The sequence below is a fragment of the Rhinopithecus bieti genome, unplaced genomic scaffold (assembly GCF_001698545.2).
Source record: "Rhinopithecus bieti isolate Rb0 unplaced genomic scaffold, ASM169854v2 scaffold_19939, whole genome shotgun sequence".
Classification (NCBI taxonomy): Eukaryota; Metazoa; Chordata; class Mammalia; order Primates; family Cercopithecidae; genus Rhinopithecus; species Rhinopithecus bieti.
Window position 1 is genome coordinate 3,677,122 of NW_016810019.1, and position 14,537 is coordinate 3,691,658.

Here is a 14,537-nt window from a genome sequence, read left to right on the forward strand (position 1 = left end):
GGGTCCGCGCCGGCCTGGGGAGCGGGGTCTGAGCGTTTGGGCCGGGGGCGCGCGGGTCGGCCCGGGGCCCGCGGGTCTCGGGAACTTTGCCTCGGTCCCGGCTCCCCGGTCCCGCCCCGGCACCTCGAGGCGCCCTCTCGCGCCCATCCCCCTGTTGCATGCACGGGGCCGGGTGCTGGGATGTCCGAAGAAGCCGCTCCTCCTTCGCGGCGGCCATTCCCGCGCGCAGCCCACCCTCCGGCCCCCCGAACCTGCTCTCGCCGCCGCCCGCCGGCGCCTGGAGCGGAGAACGGCGTTTCCCGCGCGCGGCACCCACCCTGCCTCGGGAGTTCTGGGGTTTGGGCCCTAACGGTCAAGCTCCTGCCCCTCTCCTCCCTGCACCGCGCCTGCACCCCGGGGGTGTGTCTGTGCGCTCGTGGGTTCCTCCTGGGTTTGCAGATTGGCTTGGGAGGGGGCTGGGTTTCTATCAGTGTTTGGGCTTGGAGGGGCTTCTGGTGTGTTATTTCCGACAAACTCCTCTCCCTGCCCGGTTTCCCAGGCCAGTCCTCCACTCTGGATTAGTAACGCTTCTTTCTCCTCGGCAGTAAGCTGTGTGTGTGTGTGTTCACCCGTGTCCGATGAGCTGCCTGACAGTTTTAGCAGCAGAGCCTGGTTCTTTGGTTATAAAGGGAGAACATCTGTTGTGCCATCCTCAAAGGACTGGTCTTTAGGCAAAATGTGAAATCCGCGTTTGTCTTCAGTGGTCCATATTCAGTCTTTGCCTCTCCCCCTTCCCCGTAGGGTTTTCTCTCCACTTCAGGGCTTGTTAAAATAAGCTCACTTCCTTTCTCTTCCCCACTCCATCTGATTTTGCTCTGGCTACCCTTTTAGCCACATATCATCTGCCTGATTATGTGTGACCACTTAATCTTAAAATTCCAACCTTTCCTACCCCGCCCACCACCGTGTATATTCCCCTCGCCTGCTTCATTTGTCGTCTCTTAAGCATGTATTAGTTAGCGTACTGCATATTTTGTTTTTTTAGCTTGTTTCTTGAACGTGTCCTCTACCAGAATATAAGTTTCAGGAAGACAGAGATTTTTGTCATTTTGTTCACTTTTATATTTTTAGTACCTACAGCAGTGCCTGGTGCACAGTAGGTACTTGATAACTCTTTTGAATTAACCCAATAAAGCAGCTGCTTTATGCTAATGCACAAGTGGGGAGCAACTGTAAAGATTATACAGTTGACATTTGTAATGATGAGAGTCTCAAGTGAAGTTTGGGAGGAGGGAGATACTCCCCTACAGGAGGGACCCGATTTTGGCAACCTTCAATGACGAGTCTAGGTGGCTGTCTCTTATGCCTGGTCTGTCGCTTCATGCTCTTGGCACCTTGGCATCAGAGTGGACAAAGCATTTTTAGGGACAACTGGCTCTTTCCTTTGGGCTCTGAAGCTTTGTCCTAAAGTATAGGTAGGAATTGTGGTGAGTAAGGGAACAAGTGCAAGGAAATCTCTTTAGCTGAATGGAAAAGTCATGGGAACATTAACCCAAAAGAGCTAAAATCAAGGGCAAGCTCTTAAAAGCTCTATCCTGCCCAAGTGTGATGCTTCCTGTTTAGATAAGTATTTCTCAGAAACTTTGTGTCTTCAGAGGAATTTTTTTTAACACCCAAATCCAAATTGTATTACTTTTTTTTCTTTCTTTCTTTTTTTTTGTGACAGGGTCTCACTCTGTCACCCAGGCTGGTGTGCAGTGGTGCAATCTCGGCTCACTGCAACCACCACCTCCTGGGCTCAAGTGATTCTCGTGCCTCAGCCTCCTGAGTAGCTGGGATTACAGGCGCAGGTCACCACACCAGACCAATCTGTGTATTTTTGGTAGAGACAGAGTTTCACCATGTTGTCCAGGCTGGTCTTGAACTCCTGATCTCAAGTGATCAGTACCCACCTCGGTTTCCCAAAGTGCTGGAATTAACAAGGCGCGAGCCACTGTGCTGGGCTGCAATCATATTACTTTAAAAAAAAAAATGGGCAGGGAGTAGTAAAGTTAGGGGGTTGAATTTATAAGGAAATTAGTGGGTCACTTCCATTTTGAATACATGTCCAATATGAACTGTCTTGTAAGTTATCTCTGCCAGTTAGTCTTATTATTCCAAAATAAATATTTTCTTTCAAATTTCCTTTTGTTTTTCTATTTCTATAATGTGGATTTATGGCAGTGGTTTTAAAAAATTAGTCTGGAGCTATTAATTGGAAATAAATTGTTTAATAACATTTACATGAGTAAGTTTTTGAAAATTATGTAATTATAGCTATGACTATACAAGTTCAGCAGTTCTGTGGTTACCATCTTTCCCAGGTAGGTAGTAGAAATTAAAGGTAAAAAGGAAAGAAAGATAAGTTTGTCTTTGAAATTAAAACCAATGAACCAACCAAAGATAAATGAAAGATACCTTGTTGACTTCAGTTTATATTTGTAGGAGAGTTTACTGTTAGGATTCCAAAGTATCCAGCTTTTTTCTCTTTCTCTTCATCAAACGTATAGCATTTTCAAGGAGTACAAAATCCATTTTTAAAGTATCCAGTTGGGTAAGCCTAATTTTTGGTTCTTCAACAAGGGTTCCATTTAATCTAGCTTCCTTCAAAACGTTTTAGTCAGTTTGGGAGATTCAGGTGCCTTCGTGGTCTGAAAGAGAATGTTGAAAATGTGTCAAGTAGATATTATGTATCTAGTTATGTTCAGAACACAGGGCCCTGCTATTCAGGGTTAGGTGGATGATCATCTCAGTTGGACAGTTGGATATGTACCATCTAACTTGACAGGTTTGCATTTCTGGGAGCAGACATTGATAAACGGAAAGAAGTTGCACCAGAAACTTCTTTAATGGTCCAATGTGGTGAAAATGTGCCAGCATCAGTAGCTCTTCATAATTCTAAAGTTACAGATTTGTACCTTTTCTTCTTAATTGAATTGGGACATAACTGACTTTGACAATAAACCATTCCAATAAATAGTTAATTTAAATATGACATTTAAAATCTAACCATTTAATGATTGGAGAGCATAACTTGTTCTGAAATTTATGTGACAGTTTAGAACCTGAGATCTGGCATCATTGATGGACTTGAATCCTGACACCTGCATTTAACTGTATGACCTTGGGCCTCAGTATTTTATCCTGTAAAAGATGATCATATTTAATAAGGTTTTTGGGAGGAACAAGTAAGACGGTGCTCTTTATGTGTCTAGCATAGTGCTTGGGGTGCTTAGTAAATATTAACTATTATAATGATGTGTGTTCTTTTTTCTCCCATATCTATGTTTAGTTGAGACACTTGAGAATGATGTCTCTGTCCCTTTTGTGATGTTAATATGTAACTAATATTGCTGTCCAATAGAAATATAACATAAACTGCATATATAATTTTCAATTTTCTACTAATCACATTTAAAAAGTACAGAGACAAGTGAAATTAGTTTTATTAATGTTATTTAACCCAATCCATGCAAATATTTCAACATGTAATCAATGCAGAACAATATTCTTACATTCTTTTTTTTTTCATAGAAAATTTTCAAAATCTGGCCGGGCGCGGTGGCTCAAGCCTGTAATCCCAGCACTTTGGGACTGAATGTTGGGACATAGCCGAAGACGGGCGGATGCGAGCGAGTGTGATCCAAGGACTGGCGAGGAGGACGATCCTGCGGCTTAGCAGTAGCGCAAACCCCGTCTCTACTATAAAAATATCCCATAATAAATACGTCCAGGAGAGGTGGGCAGGAGCGACACGCCTGTAAGTCCTCTAGCTCACAACATCGGGACAGAGAGAACTGAGGCAGAGAAATAAGGCAGTGGAGAACCCGGGAGGCCCTGAGCTTGCAGTGAGCTGAGATCTGGCCACCTGCACTCCAGCCTGGGGCGGCAGAGCGAGACTCCGTCTCAAAAAAAAAAAAAAAGAAAAAGAAAAGAAAATTTTCAAAATCTAATGTGTATTTTATGCTTAGAGCACATCTCAGTTCAGGCTAGCCATATTTCAGTTGCTCAGTGTTCACCTGTGGTTAGAGGCTACCGTATTGGACAAACAGCTCTAGATTGTACACAACTTCCAAGTTTACCTCTTAAAGCTCTTAACACTCTTTCCACTAGCGAGAACCTCACTGCCACCTTAAACCCAGCATTACAAAAAGAAAGCTACTCGTCTTTCAGACTCTCTTCTCTGTTCCCTGTTGCTGTTAGTAATTCCACCAGCTCTTCAGTCTAATGTGTCTGAAATCTGATTCTTATTCTCTTTTTTTTTATATTGTTTGTTGTCTAATATTCTCATATTTTTACTTGAAAATATTTCAAAATCTCTTTCCTCCATCCCTTGAGCCCCCTTTCCACCATTTTTGCCTTTTCTACAGATTTCCTCTTTTGTAGACTCTTTTGTTTTAACTTTCTTACTTCCTGTCTCTTGGAAAATGTGTATCTCTTGCTGAATCACTGGGCTCCACATTCGCTCCATTCTTTCCTCAGCGCTTTTTCATGTTGTCAGAAATGGTTTCTATTTTATGGGTTATTTCTACTCTTAATCCCTTTCCTTTGTCAAATATCCAGAGAAGTATAATTACTTTCACTGATAGTCTGATAGTAAAATGATCCATTCAAGAAAAGAAGCACAGATAAAGGAGAAAAATAAGCTATGGGAAGGGAAGATGAAATCATTCTTTGAGTTTTATTTTCCTTTCAAGAAATATCAGAAGGAATAGATTCTAGTAGTCTGTAGCACAGTAGAGAAATTATCTGACAATTTGTTGTGTGTTTCAAAATAGCTAGATGAGAATTGTAATATTTCTAACATAAGAAAACATAAATGTTTGAAGTGATAGATATTCCAGTTACCCTGACTTGATTAGTACATTTTATACATGGACCAAAACGTCGCATGTACCCTGGAAATATGTACAACTATGATGCATAAATTAAAAAATACAAATATCATGGAAGTGATTAATAATCACAATCACCACCACCACCACAATAGCAATGAAACTTGATGTTTATACGGTGCTTTCTAAGAAACGGGGCACCTTCCTCTGTGCCTGGTGAACAGTGGGAGAAAACAAAAGAAACGCACTGGACCAAGAGTCAGGAAACCTGGGTTCTAGCTCTAGCTTTATTATTTACTAGCTCCATTCCCTTGCTTAAGTTGCCTTGAGACATTGTTTACTCACCTGCTAAATGGTATATTATCTCTTTCACAAAATTGTTTTGTTAAAATCAAATGGGGCCTCAGCACCTTTACATTGGCTGTCCTTTGGCTGTGTACATCTTTCCCCCAGAGAGCTTTATGTCTGTCTGCTTAATACTTTCATAATTAGACCTACCCTAACCACTCTACTAAAACTGGAACCTGCCTTACCATATATCACACACCGTATCCATACTCACAGTTAGATATGTACCACACCTGATCCTCTTACACTGCTGTATTTTTTTTCCACAGCACTTAAACCTAGCAGTTTGGTAATTTACATAGCACTTGGAACCATTTAATCATTAATCTCTCTTGATACATTTAAAATTATTTAATTATCACAATTCAGTTTGGGCATGTTTCAGTAATATAGCTGCTTCATCAATACACATCTGCCTGTGTGACCTTTTAGTAAATGATAATATGTATTCCTACAGCATATTTATACTTCGTAGTCATATTTGTGGAAAGGGCCAGGTTATGTCATTTTTAAATAATGAAATCCATATTTCATCATGTTTTTAATGAAATTAAAATGCATATGTATTTCTATAATTATATTTTACATAATTTATAGATTATGTTCTTCTTACATAAATCTATATAGCATTAATTTCTTGCTGAAATTGAAAATGATTATCTTAATAGTAATATAAACAAAGCTATGATATATGGATTTGCTGAATAATTTTATTATTTATTTATTTATTTATTTATTTTTGAGCTGGAGTCTTGCCCCGTCGCCAGACTGGAGTGCAGTAGCACAATCTTGGCTCACTGCAACCTCTGCCTCCAGGGTTCAAGTGATTCTCCTGCCTCAGTCTCCCGAGTAGCTGCGACTACAGGCACGCACCATGCTGAATAATTATTTTTACTTTACATATATGTGTGGCCTTTAGTTAGCATAACTTAAATATGTTTCAAGTACTGTATAATAATATTTTACATTTATTAATCAGTTGAATGTTTTTCAATGCATTTTAATCCACATTAACTCTTTCTGAAGCCTCACAAAAAAACTTTGGTGAGAGGCAAGTCCTGGAGCAGTATATCTACTTTACAGTTTCAGAGAAGCTAAATGATTTGCTCAAGGTCACATACTAGAGGTGGCAAAACCAGCTCTAAATCTTCTCATTCCAAATAAGCACCTCTTCTGCTATTCCATATAGCCTTAGCCTTTGAGAAAGGCAGTAGTACTTTTCCCCATTATTATAGATGAAAATGGAAAAATCAGAGTGACTTCCCCATGTAATTTCCTTTCCATAAATTACACGGATGGATGGATAGATATGGATATATACATATATTGCATATGTACACTTAAACATATTAAATATATAAAGTCTTAAGTTTCATATATACAGAAAATGGAACATGCAAAGGAAAGTATTAATTTGAAATGGAGGTGATTGTGAACAACATCCATATGTACTTATCAAAGTTAATCCACTGACTAATATAATTTAAGGGGAACAGATCTTTCTTTTGGATAAAATGGTACACAGACATGGAAGAACACTGACTGGCCTGAGTGACTTGAGGGCTCACTGCCTGTAAATGAGCAGTACTGAGCACGTGGCTGGTCCCGTGCTCCCTTATAGTAGTAATATAGTAATTTGCAGGAGAAGTAAGGCCATCACTTTTTTTCTTTTTAGTAGAACGAGTGTAGTATTCCAACATTAATCAGAACAACAGTAGCTTTACACAAAAATTTTGATATCATATGTGAGTATTTACTATTTGGTTTTATTTCCAATACTTGAAAGATTTAAATCTGTTGAATTTTCCACGTGACTAAGCAGAATTTGGTTAATGAGATCTTGGAGTTTAACAGACATTATGACAATGTGGAGGGGCCTTTTTTTTCTTTGGCAGGGTCAAAGAGCTTATTGACCATTACACTGAGGAGTTAGATTAAAAATTAACTCATGCCGTCTCTCTCTCCCTCTCTGCCTCCTCTGTCTCTCTCCGTCTCTCCCTCTCTCCCTCTCTGCCTCTCTCCTTCTCTGCCTGTCTCTTTCCCTCTCTGCCTCTCTCCCTCTCTGCCTCTCTCCCTCTCTGCCTCTCTTCCTCTGTCTCTCTCTCCCTCCCTGCCTCCTCTGTCTCTCTCTCCCCATCTCTCTCCCTCTCTCCACCTCTCTTTCTCTCTCCCCTTCTCTCCATCTCTCTCCCTCCTCAAATAATAATAATAATAATAATTAACTCATGTCTTGAAAGAAGGAACCAGAATATGTCCATAAGGCGAAAGTAAAATTAGGCTGTTTTCAATTTTCCTGAAAATTCAGTTCTGAACAACTGATGTTCTATTTTGTCTCTGGAAGGTCTATGCAGAGTGTTCTCCAAGGCACGCTGGGATAAAGAGGAAGCCAATACCTAGATCCTTTCCGCTCCCATTCTAGAAGCTTTCCTGAAATTGTTACAGGGAAGACATTCTCTTGGATCTGTAGCTTCCTTGACTTTTTTTTGGAAATGCAGATTTCATGACTGTTCTAATGTCAGTGGTGAATTTATGCTGAAGAGTGTGTTTTGGGATGTCAGAAAAAGACTCATTTGGCTGTGCTTTCCTCTGGGGTAACAGTCGAAATGGTACGTGTGGGCTATTTCACATCTCAGTCTCCAGAGACCGGGACATTGTTATTCCTTTGTAAGGAAGAGAATGCCACCTTTCCTTTGGCCTTTTCTGTGTTCAGACTCCTAAAAAAAAAATGGCATATATCACAAGTCATTTTGAGATGTACTGCTTGAAGTCTGCATCAAACTCATAAATACAAAGCAACCACACTGGCTTCACTATTTTTTGGAAGCCATGTTTCTCTGTTAAAAAATAGCAGGGTTATGACATCAAACCCTTTGAAGTCCTGCCACTGCTACTAAAATGCTACCACGTTCCTTTTGTAAATTAGGTTTACTATCTCAGAAATCATTTTCTGTTTACAATTTTAAAAGTATCATTTTCTGTTTACAATTTTAAAAGTAAGCAGAAACACCCTATTTTAATATATTTCGTAACACTAATCTCATCAGTACTTGCTGCCTGTAAGACAGAACGTATGTAACAGTCTTAAGTCCTTAGTGTAAACTTTGGAATTAATATTTCACATTTGTTCTCCTTTTGAAGGAAACAAATGTGCTCTCTACATTGAATACATATTATTTAAAATTGCTCTCAAGGAGACATGCAAATACATTGCCTCGGTCGTTTTTTGATTAGATACACTCATTGTTCATTCATTCAGCACGTGCTCAGTACCGCTCAATTAGAGGCAGTGTGTAAGCACTATCAATTTAAATATAAAAGACAGCCCCTGCTTCACGAAATCTGTAGTACAAAAAGAGATTCCTTTGTCTCTTCCAGTGCAAGCATACTTCACAAGTCAGCAGCGTTTGGACCACTCAGTCCAGTAAATGTGCCTCCGTGTCCATGTGCCATTCCATCCAATAGAAAGACTTAGTCTAATAATGCGACTAGTAATATTATGACAAAAAAATCTAGACCCTACAGCATAGGTAACTTTTATTCTTTATCATGTCAAGAATGTGTTCAGGACCAAGAGGTGGCTGGTAACCAAAGAGCTAACATCACCGGGATGAATAAAGTTGAGATCAAGACTGTGTCTGTGTGATACCACAGTACTCAGCAGTCAATTCAGTGAGAGGAGAAAATGATGAAACCGATTGTGTGAAAGGATGGATAGAAAGAGCATGGACCTAGGAATCTGACAGATATATTTAAATGCACATTCTTAGGCTAGGTGAAGTCAGACCTACAGAATGAGAATCTCTGAGGAGGGGCCTAGGAATCTGTATACCAACAATCAAGTGCACACAAATTTGAAATCTTATGCTCTAGGGGTCCAAATGAATGGGAACAATTTCTATCAAAATCGTTTTGTGTATGCTTCATGAAGGGGTTGGATTTTGGTGTATGGGGAAGGAAGGAATATAGGTAGAACAGAACAGTCCATTTAGGAGAAATAACTGGGTGAAGGCCTCAGAAGGTAGTAACACAAATATAATTACGGAACACTATACTTTGAGCAATTTATGGACAAGTCTGTGTTTTCACAGAGTCCAACACAGATTAGGTGTTCAATAAGTGCTTTTAATTATTATTTTATTTATTTAGAGACAGAGTCTCGCTTTGTCACCCAGGCTAGAGTGCACTGGTGTGATTTCGGCTCACTGCAACCTCCACCTCCCAGATTCAAGTGATTCTCCTGCCTCAGCCTCTAGAGTAGCTGGGATTACAGGCATGTGCCACCATGCTCAGCTAATTTTTGTATTTTTGGTAGAGACTGGGTTTCACCATGTTGGGCAGGTTGGTTTTGAACTTCAGACCTCAAGTGATCCCGCCCGCCTCAGCCTCCCAAAGTGCTGGGATTACGGGCCTGAGCCACCATGTTTAGCCATAATAAGTGCTTTTTGTTATTTATTTATTTATTTATTTAGACGGTGTCTCACTCTGTCACCCAGGCTGAAGTACAGTGGTGCAGTCTCGGCTCACTGCAACCTCTGCCTCCTGAATTCGAGTGATTCTCCTGCCTCAGCCTCCCTAGTAGCTGTGACTACAGGTGTGTGCCACCACGCCTGGCTAATTTTTGTATTTTTAGTAGAGATGGGGTTTTACCCTGTTGGCCAGGCTGGTCTCGAATCCAGACCTCGGGTGATCCACCCGCCTCGGCCTCCCAAAGTGCTGGGATTACAGGCATGAGCCACCATGCCCAGCAATAAGTGCTTTTTAAATGTGTGAAGTTTGTGGACCAACAGGATAATGAGATTTATGCTAGGAGAGAGAAGTCAAATTTTGAAGAGTCTTGAATTTGAGGCTAAGAAGTTTCTTCTAGATTGAGAACAATTAGGCTTTTGAAATAGGGAGTCAAATGACAAAAATATCATTTAGGATGATTAATCTTATTTTCATAATATACAGGACTGGGAGAGACTGGATAGGGAGGTTATAAAGGGGCTGAACTAATATGTCACTTCTTTCCACTTATTTTCATATTGCCAGCTTCTGAAAAATTCTCTCTTTAACCACATACTCCTGGATTCAGTTCCCTACTGCACTTCTTACTAATTGTTTAGTCATTTGAATATCAGTGTTCTCGTCGCTAAAATATGTATACTCATACATAGTGAAGATTCCCTGATAGTAAACACTCAAAACTGGTGGCTGATACCCACAGAAACTTAATCATGTTTATTTACAATCCTAACTTTTTTCTCTGTGGCTGGAATAGAGATTTTTATAAAATGATCTTGATTAATCCACATGTATTTACATTTTTAAAAATTCTCATATTCCTGTCATGATGGATTTCAGTTTTGACATTAAGGATTTTTCTTCTGGGGAGGATAAAAAAAGTGATAACGATTTTATTCTCTGATTTTTGTTTCTTCCTCTTCGGGTTACGTGAGTTTTATTAGCATAATCAGTGAAAATTGAAAATCTTAACTATATGCTTGTTTCAAAACAATTTTTCTTATTGAATAGTTCTCACTTATGCACTCATAAAGCTGAATGATTTTTGAAAATTGTTTCATGGATTTGAAACACAACTTTAGAAAATCTTAAGAGCTCTGCATAATCAGATTAAACCTTAGCTATTTGCCCAACCACCTACATCAAATTGCCTATGTCCTGAGCTCCTTAACAGTGCTTAATCTAATGCCTTAACCCCTAAAAATTTACCCTCAAGAAAATATATCATTCATCCTCTGCCTTGCACACTGGATTCTCATTATTTCAGTTACGAAAATCCTAAATACATCAGAAAATCCTAAGTGTATTGGATTTCTGTATTGTATTGGAAATAATGAGGAAAAGAATGCATATATGCATGTAACTTCTTTTTTAACTTTGTCAGTTTGGAAATGGTGCAAATTGCCTAGACTTAATACACTTAAATAGTATATGAGTAAAAACTAAATAAGTGGAGAATAGACTTTATGTCATCTAGGAGGGGAGAATGTTAGAAGAGGCTAAGATAGGTAGACATTTAGGGGCAGTAAATAGACCAGCCTGGCTGGAGTGAAGTTTACTGTGTAAGGGACTGGTCAAAGAAAAGGCTAGAGGAGTACTTGGAACCAAATGGAATGAAGTTTCTGGGTCTCTGGTATGGCTTGATTCCCTACCAGCTTATTTCAAATAAGATAAAGTAATTACACCTCTAATTTGTGATCAACTTCAGAGGAACTTTCTACCACATTCCTAATGATAGTAACTTAGAATACCATATGTTTGTATGTTTCCATTTATAGAACACTTTCAAGGTGTCATCTCAGTTGCATGTTATTAGTTGCTTGTTTATCATTGTTTACTTGTGTTTTATCTGTCTCCCTTACTGCAATATAAACTCTTTAAGGGCAAGAACTTCTTTATCGCTGTAACTTCAGCACTAGAAAGGTATCTGCAGACAGTTAGATGCTCAAATAATACTTGTCTGATAAAAAAACAGGCATGTAAAGTCACTTTCCCATGTTTGAAGAAAGTGAGACTGAGAGAGATTGTTTTATTCAGTCGTAAACTAGTAAGTGATTGGTTGAATCCACGGATGCAGAATGCATACATACAGAGAGTGACCGTATTTTGTGATTTTTTGAGGAATATTTGATTATCCTTTTTCCATTGGAAAATGTGTGGCATGTGCAACTGAATTTCCAGGATTTGTCCATGGTTTCGTACACAGAGTAGAAAAGCTAAGGTTTAAACCTAAATTTTGTGACCCTATAGAGGCCCTATCCTAGTCTCCTCTATTTTTTTTTTTTTGTTTGTTTGTTTTTTTTTTTGTATGGGAAACATTTATCCAAATTGTGTAAAAAGATGTGAAAATTAATTTTGGCAGCCATTAGGAGAATATGTTCTGCTATTTAATAAGGTGATGGAAAACTTCTTATGGCCTTGAATTTCTTTTATAGGTAAGACCTTAACCTTGTGCAGGAGCCAAGTGGGAAAATAGAATAAACTCTACATGATATGGATGACAAAACTGAAGCACAGAAAAAGTAACTTCTCTACATGTCTGTGGCAGACTAGAAACCTGAGCCCAAGTCTTTGACTTTTAGTTCATTGATATGTACAAGAGGAAAACATCTGTGCTTTGCTGTAGTGATGCAGAAAGTTTGGAATAGACGACCAGATTAGTAAGGCCAAAGGAGAAAGTCTGGTGCAGATATGGGAACTTGCCATAAAAGAGAAGTAGCATTACAAATGAGTGTGGAAAGGACTGTTTGAGCAATGATGTTGGGACAAATGGCCTTTCATATGGGACAAAAGAAAATTAGATCTCTGCCGGATAACAATATGCAAAAATAAATTCAGATCTTTTAAAAACCTAGAGAAAAGTTAAGCTTTGAAACTGTTAGAAAATAGAGGTTATGGCAGGAGTAATTTCTTAAGCAAGATTAAACACAAACCATAAAAGGTGACATTTGACCACATCAAAGTTTGAAAATTTTGAGATGACAGAAGACACCATAGACAGATTTTTTCTTTTTAAAGGAAGAGAAGTTATTTGCAGTGTATGTAACAAAAGATTAGCACCAGGAATGTGCACATGACCCTTATAAATCAATAAACAGAAGACAAGCCATCCATTAGAGACATGGGTAAAGGTTATTTAATGGCAGCTCACTGAAGAGAAAACCTGCATAGCCGATAAATATTTAAAGACATACACAACTTCAGTAGTAATAAGGAATTGCAAATTAAAACCATGTCAGACTCATGAATTTGGCAACATTTAACAATTCTGACAGCAGCAAGTTCCATACATTTTTAGAGCTTTGTGGTAGTTTTCAAATAAAATGTATTCCCCATGTAGCAATTCCATAGAGATTTATTCCCAAAGAAATTCTTATTAATAAACATAAGGAGATATGTATAAAGCAGCATTTTTTTTGCAATAGCAGAAAAATTGGAAATAACCAAATATATCTATTAGTGAGGAAGTGGATAAATGACAATATGGAATATTCATAAGATGGAATACCGTACAAAGTTACAGTGAATGAACCAGAGCTGCCGTGTAAACATGAATAGATCTCAAAAAAAAAGAAAAATGTTGAATGACAGAACAAGCTGCAGAAGGATAAGTATGCTATGTTATAGTGCATATAAATCCTTAAAACGTACAAAACTATTTTTGCTTGTGAATATCTGCATGTAAATATATAAAACCATGGACTGGAAGTCTTGCCATCAAGTTGATTACAGCAGTTATATCTGAGGAAGGAACAGGGGACACAGGATTGGGGAGATAGACAAAGGGAGTGAGAACTTTATCAGTTGTGTTTCATTTCTCAGTGCCCAGTACATGTTTATTTAATTAGTTTAAAAAGATTTGAATGGCCGGGCACAGTGGCTCACGCCTGTAATCCCAGCACTTTGGGAGGCCGAGACAGGCGGATCACGAGGTCAGGAGATCAAGACCATCCTGGCTAACACGGTGAAACCCCGTCTCTACTAAAATACAAAAAAATTAGCCGGGCGTGGTGGCGGGCGCCTGTAGTCCCAGCTACTTGGGAGGCTGAGGCAGGAGAATGGCGTGAACCCGGGAGGCGGAGCTTGCCGTGATCCGAGATCAAGCCACTGCACTCCAGCCTGGGCGACAGAGCGAGACTCCGTCTCAACAATAACAACAACAACAACAACAACAACAACAACAAAGATTTGAAGCAAATTATGACTCAGTTTTAACATTCATAAGTGATATGTCTGTTTTACTATTCTCTACTTTTCATACCTTTACACTTTTCCCCAAGTTAAAATAAGGATCTGGGATCTGCATTAGAGTCCCAGATCAGAGATCTGTTAAGAATAGCACATCTAGGACAGATGAGCTACAGGGCAGGAGGGCCTTCTATTGTTTTCTTAGACCCTAATCCTTCCTTCCTGGCTGACTGAATTGGCATCTGAAAGGCCTCACCAGGTCAGACTCCACATCCATGCAGTTTTAGAGAACTAAAGGACAAGTTGTGTTAAAATAAGTTTGTGTTTGTCATTCTTAGCATCAGTGAAAGAGATAAGCATATTTTCTCATGTGTGGAAAGAGAGAGAATAGCCAAATACCAACAATAGCTGCAACCAATTACATTTATTAAATTCTTACTACATCCCAGCATTGTCATAAGAACCTTTACTGTATTCCCACAGCCCAACAGCAACCCTGGGAGTTGGTACTGCCATTCCCTCTTTACAAATAGGGAAACTGAGGCAAGCTGGGCCGTGAGCATAAAGGAATAAGGAGAGCATTTTATTCAAACAAATTGCACACCATAAATATTTGTTTCCTACTTGTAAGTCAGTTGTGAAAGG

General features: G+C 39.3%; 1 protein-coding gene across 1 annotated transcript in view; it reads left to right on the forward strand.

Annotated features, from left to right (window-relative positions):
* The first annotated feature begins 339 nt into the window (after positions 1 to 339).
* The window catches only part of ELOVL2 (ELOVL fatty acid elongase 2), a 60,665-nt gene continuing 46,467 nt past the window's right edge, over positions 340 to 14,537 (forward strand). The window contains exon 1 of the mRNA XM_017891169.1: positions 340 to 399. The gene's annotated coding sequence lies outside the window, so the exon portion shown is untranslated. The remainder of the gene's footprint in view (positions 400 to 14,537) is intronic.